This window comes from Nyctereutes procyonoides, unplaced genomic scaffold (genome assembly GCF_905146905.1).
Source record: "Nyctereutes procyonoides isolate TBG_1078 unplaced genomic scaffold, NYPRO_anot_genome, whole genome shotgun sequence".
Classification (NCBI taxonomy): domain Eukaryota; kingdom Metazoa; phylum Chordata; class Mammalia; order Carnivora; family Canidae; genus Nyctereutes; species Nyctereutes procyonoides.
Window position 1 is genome coordinate 5,115,203 of NW_026575052.1, and position 6,521 is coordinate 5,121,723.

Consider the following 6,521-nt stretch of genomic DNA (forward strand, 5'->3'; position numbering starts at 1 on the left):
CACCAGCACCGACGAACCTGTGCACATCAGAAGGTGGTAGGGGACACAGGACATGCCGCAGTCTGACGATGAGGGAGTCAGCTCAGGAAGCTGGCACATCCGCCACTCTTGCGTGACCCCCAAGAGGCTGGCAAATTAACCTGGGAACTTGCCGCAGGAAAGTCACGGCTCTCCTAACCAGCAGAAAGGGCCAGAAGCCACAGACAGAGGCCATACACCTCATGTTCGTCTTCCAGATGTCACACAAGCACACATTACTGGCAGAAACTTCACTTGTAATCCCAAATCTGAGCCACAAAGGAATCTGGGAGATGAGGAATTTAGCCTTCCAGACCATAAGGTGTAGGGGGTGCCAAGAGGGGCTGGGAATGTGTGCCCTGGGTCCATAGATGCCATCCAGGGCAACCATGACGAGAGGTGAGAGAGAAGGCCCCCCAGGAGTGAATCCACACTGTGGGGTCAGAGGCAGCTCCTCTCATGAAGGTTGGCTTCCAAGCTGGGAGCTGAATGGTGCATTTGAGTGTTCCAGGTGACATGAACAGCATGTGCAAAGGCCCTGAGATCAAGGGTGGAGGGAAAGCATGGCATGTCCATGATAGTTTGGATGATCGCTCAACCATCCTTCACTTCCCTTCCCCTTCCACGTGGGCGGTATGCGCTTTCCTGCCCCATTGATGTTGAACTCAGCCACGTGACTGCTTTGGCCAGATGTGATATGAGCAGGGGCCTGGTTTGGCTTGGTTTACCGTGGCCCGGGGATCCACCATGAGGAGAGCCCACCTGAACTCCAGGAGGAAAACTTGAGAAGCAGAAATGTGACTGACCTGGAGCCTGAAGCCAAATCCAGACAAGCCACAGCCTGAAGCAAAGCTGTCCAGCTGAGCCTACCCTGAGTCAGCCAGCCAGACCCTCAGCAACCTGCAGACCCATGGACTCGAGGATAAATGCCTGTTCTGTACACCAGTGAGCTTGGGGGAGGTTTGTTATGCAGCACTAGTGTGGTCCTAGCTGACGGGAACAAGATAGGAGCTCCTGAAAGGAAACAATCCAGTATGACTGGAATGGGGAGGTGAGCAGGAAGCGGGGTGCAGGTGCAGCCATGGAGCTGGCAGGGACCCGTAGACCCTGGGAAAGATATGGGAATCTTCCCAGTTCCTGTAGGGTCAGGCCAAGGCAGAGAGGTGAGGGGTCCATGGTGGGAGCAGAGCTGGGGCTGGAGCTCAGGCCTCCTGGCTCCCGCCTATGCTGACCCCCGTGCTTCTTAGCTCACTGATGACGACGGCAGCCACTCAACCCCAGCAATATTCAGCACGATCCAGTCACGCCTTCTTCCCCCAGTGCCGCCTGACTTAACCCTCTTAATATCCCCGCCTAGGAAACTGGGGATCAGAGAGGTTCCACGTTGTGCTGGAGACCACACCCTCCTTTGGTCCTGCGCCCATGATCCCAACCACTGGGCACCAGTGCCCTTCAGCAGCCTGGTCCCTGGGGCCCCCCCACCAGCCATGTGCCGAGCTGGGGCACCCGCTTCTGACCCACCCCCTGTGGCTCCGCTCTGACACAGGTGGGCTAGGTTGACACTTGGGGCAGGAGCGTGTGGGGACTGTCTGCTGTGGGTGAAAGAGAAGTGCGGATCCATGGTGCATCCCTGGATCACAGGCTTCTTTGCTGGCAGGCAATCACGGGACACCTGTGAGGAGATCTCCTTCCAGGAGGGGGCTCCTGAAGAGGGCTTGGCCTGTGTCTAATGGGGAGCGGCAAGGACGAAGGACACCGAGGACAGGATGGAGGAAGGGAGGGCATTGGTGGAAGGAGGGGGGAAGGACCCCAGAAATGCAGGTGGAGGTCTGCCCCTGGTCCAGCCTGGGCCCCGGCCAACCTGGAGGTGCCTTCCCAGATTGGGCTCTGCAGAGCCATGGGGCTTACGGGGTGTTGGCACCTGGTCTGCAGACTAGGGAACCCCTGGATGTGATGCTCGCCCACATTTCTAGCCCTGCATTCCCTGGGCATGTGGCAGCCATGCACCTGCTGGCCCCTCATCCCTGAGTGGGTCACGGCACTCGTCCTGCCTGCGAGTACCAAGTGAAAGGGGCACGTGTCACTTCCCCACTGGAGCATCTCCTTGCCGGAGCAGACCCTCGGGAATCTCGCCTCCTCTGGGAAGTGCCTGTTGAGAAGGGGTGTGAGTGGTTTCCGTGAGCAAACGCCCCCGTCCGCCCACAGCCACAGACACGCAGTGTGGGCGAGACCGGCTCTCGCGGTCGCAAGCCGGGAGCATCGTAGAGGTTGTTCTGTTCCTACAGCGTAGTGGGGTCTCGCCCCACGAAGAAGAATGGTCCAGCGAGGAAGCGAAATGCTGCAGACTCGATCTGTTTCTTAGAGATTTACGGGGGACGTTACCGTAGTGAAGGATGCCGGATGTCCTGAAAGAAAAAAAAAAAAAAAAGAAATTCATTGACTTTGGGTAAATTCAAAGTTTTCCAAACTTACAGAGTAGCGTTCCCCCTTCCACGTTTGTGGGGCCTCACGAATGTCCAGTGGAACATCTTTGGGAAAGGCCAGTCTGGGAAGGCTGGGACACATGGCAGCTAAAACCCTTTGGGGCTAAAACCCTCCGAGGGCGCCTCTGGGAGGCTGTCTGGGCAGCACCGAGAGGGCGCCGCTGGGGGGATGAGTCGGCCCACGTCGGAGGTGCCAGGCTGCCCCGCTGCGGAGTCCCAGATGTGCAGGCAGCTGTCTGAGGGTGGCCGCAGCCATGCAGGGGGCACAGAGCCAGGACACCTTGGCCCCACCAGGGAGGGGCGACCCGCTTAGGCCCTGAGCAATCCCGCAGCCCCGGGATGCCCCTCTTTCCCCGGCCACCCTGTGTGCTTCCACAGATTCCCAGCTGAGCTTCCCAGCGACCCCTGGAGCCCACCTGCTCCCTGCAACCCCCGGGATGTGGGGTTCCACCTCTGGGCCCCTCTGGCTGGGACTCGCATTGGCCAGATCCATGGAAACTGCGCCCTGATCTTCCTGCCTCCGTTCAGACACTGGGTGGGGGGTGGGGGGCGGTCCTCAGGGGCTCAGCTTTCCTGGTCCCAGCTGCTGGAGGTCTCCTGGGGTCCCATTTCCACAGCCCCCCAAGGCCTTTCCGTGGCCTCCACCCTGGCGAGGATTCAAGATTCGATGGCTGCTCCTTTGTCCTGTTGGAGACTCAACGTCACGCCGGCTCAGAAGTGTCCTTGCTCTTCCCTCTGGATCTCAGTTAAACGTCTGCCGCGGGGGAGTGTGGGCTACACCGGGGGTTTGCAAACCCTGCTTCTCGGCCATGGACTCTTCCCTCTGAACCACCTCTTCGGTGGAGCCCAGACACGTGTGACGCACAGAAGCGGGGTGCCCGGGGAGGAGAGGTGCCTGCCTGCTTCCTGCTCACCCTTCTCACCTCCACCTCCACCCATGACGTCCCAGGTCTCCCTGGCTTGGCCTGGAAGTCACCTGGAGGTCCCCCCAGCTCCTGGGCCATCCACAGGTCCACGAGACAGACCCTTGCTGCCTTCCCCTCCCTTCCCTTTCCCGAGGACCCATGGCCTCGAGCATGCCCCAGAGGCTGACATGGGGTCCAGGGGTGCCGGGGCGCTCATAGGGTGGCTGTGGGGGCTGGCGTCTGCCCCCCAACCCTGTGCCCTTGCAGGCTGGGCCCTGCCTGGGCCCACAATGCCTGGTTTCCCACGTGCTCACCCAGCCAACACGGGGCCTGAGCTGTTCCCCCTGAAGTGCCCGGGGACAGGGGCTCGGCCACCGGCCTGGGGAACCAGCTCTGCAGGCCTCCTGAAGCCCTCCCGCCACCAACCCCTTCCTGATTATTATTCAGCTCAAGTGCCCCCCAGGGGCTCACACAAGGGAGCCATCGGCGCCCAGGCTCTGGGTCTGCTTGTCCTTGCCGGCGAGTTTAATAATCTCCGAAGTGGTTTTTTTTCTTAATGCAATGACGGTGATGATGGTGGTGGTGGTGGTGGTCAGTGGAGCAGCAGCATTTCTCCCAAAGGGCTTCGGCAGCGCGGCTCACAGGGCCCAGGGGCCTGCCTGAGGTGGGGGCAGGATGCATGAACTCCCCCTAAAATAACCACGAAATCAGGGTGCAGACACACCTTGTGGATACGTTTCAGCCTGCCCCCTGCTTCTAGAATCGTGCCAGCATGAGCAAAGTGTCCCCCCTGCCAAGCTTCACATTTCTTCAGGAGCCTGGACGTATTCAAGAGTTCCACACTGATCCCCTCCGGGGAGCTCCCTGAGGTGCCCACTCCTCCCCTCTCGCCCCTTTTGAAATGGCTCCGTCCCATCAGGTGATCTGAGCTTGGTCAGGAGAGGAAACAGCCACCCTGTACTTAACAGAGCCCCCTCCCCCCACCCCACATCGGAGAGAACTCTTTTGGGGGCAAGTGACAGAAAAAACTAATTCAGATGGGCTCAAACAACAACCACAACAAATGATGTTTCAGGCCACAGAACATATAAGTTTGGAGGAGAGCTTCAGGGCTGCTTGGATCCATGTGGCTCCAGAAAATATTATCAGGATAATATAAAAACATATAAGTGTGTTTATTTATACGAAGCATGGTGAGGCCTAATACAAAAATACTGCTCTTTCTCTTGCCATCGCCCGGCCTGCATTCCTGCGCGCTGGCTGTGTTCTCAGGCATTCCCCTCATGGCGCCAGGATGGCTGCCAAGGCCCCAGGCTCCCATCCCACCCCCCGAGTGTGCAAGGGCATTCCTCTCGTTCACCAATCCCTACTAAAGTCCAGCAGTGAGTGACTCTTGTGGCTCCCATTGGCCCAGGCTGGGTCACATGCCACCCCCGAATCCATCATCGTGGCCGGGTGAAGGGGATGCTGCATGTGGACAGGCCTGGGTCACCAGCTGGACTCAGGAGGTCGGAGGGCTCAGTACCCATGGGGAGGTCAGGTCGCTGTCACCAGGCAGGAGGAGGGGACTGCGTTCTGGACAGGCGATCCCTAGGCAGGTATCGTTTTGTGTCTACACCGCGGAGGGAACTGTTCCGCCCTCAGCCCCGCCTCCACCACACTCAGGGCTCCCAAATCCAGGAATTCCGTCCCAGCCCCACAACAGGGAAAGACTTGTGCAGCCAGGCGATCGCCTCCAGGGCCAGATCTTAGCGATGGTCACCCGAGGGCCGGGGGATTGCAGAGGCCAAAGTCGCACTGTCCAGCCTCCTCTGGAGCCTCTCCAAGAGGTGGCCCGGTCTGTGCACCCGGGAGCTTAACCCCCAGGATGCCCCGTGTCTGCTGGAAAGTGAGCTTTGTTCACCCCTTTAGCCCCAGGCCGAAGGGCAGTGGCTGGCACGTCCTGCTGCATACCTGAGTACATGTCACAAGTGGCTTGGAAAAAAAAATATTACTCATACACGGATAATGTAACCAAAATATTAGTTTTTTTGGGGGGGGATTCCTACCCTGTGCTTAGGCCCACCCAGAAAAGCTCTATTATTTTTAAGGGCCTGAATGTCAGACATTTGAGACTCCCAAGTCTCTATCACCTCCACTCCATCCAGTCTCTACACAGGACCAGTTTCTTTCTCAATGACATTCCATGTGATATGATTTGGAGTCCCTCTCCCCTCCCTGGGCTCTTTCAAGACCTAATTCCCTTGGCCATAATCTTGTTCAGAGTACAGTGCCACTTCTCCAGATGTGGGATTATTAGAGTATAGTGTGATAGGATGGTCACCTCCTACATTCTACATATTCTATTTCTATTAATATGGCCAATATCCCATTATTGTTTGAGTCCCTATATCTTATTGGTGATTCACAACATACTTAGAGTTTCCTAAAACCCTTGTGTTTTTCCCCTGTTGTAACTATGGATTTCTCATCTGCTACTTATACGGTTGACTTTTTTTTTTAAGATTTTATTTATTTATTCATAAGAGAGACACAGAGAGAAGCAGTGACACAGGCAGAGGGAGAAGCGGGATCCAAGCAAGGAGCCTGATGCGGGACTCAATCCCGGGAGCCCGGGATCACGACCTGAGCCAAAGGCAGATGCTCAACTGCTGAGCCACCCAGGCATCCTGTGGTTGATACCCAGGTAGAAGCTGAGGATGTGGAGAAAGGGGGACCCTCCTGCACTGTGGGTGGGAATGTGAACTGGTGCAGCCACTCTGGAAAACTGTGTGGAAGTTCCTCAAAGAGATAAAAATAGACCTGCCCTATGACCTGGCAATTGCACTGCTGGGGATTTACCCCAAAGATACAGATGCAGTGAAATGCTGGGGCACCTGCACCCCGATGTTTCTAGCAGCCATGTCCACAATAGCCAAACTGTGGAAGGAGCCTCGGTGTCCATCGACAGATGATGGATAGAGAAGCTGTGGTCTCTGTATACAATGGAATATTCCTCAGCCATTAGAAACGATGAATACCCACTATCTGCTTCAATGTGGAGGGACCTAGAGAGTATTATGCTGAGTGAAGTAAGTCAATCGGAGAAGGACAAACATTATATGGTCTCATTCAT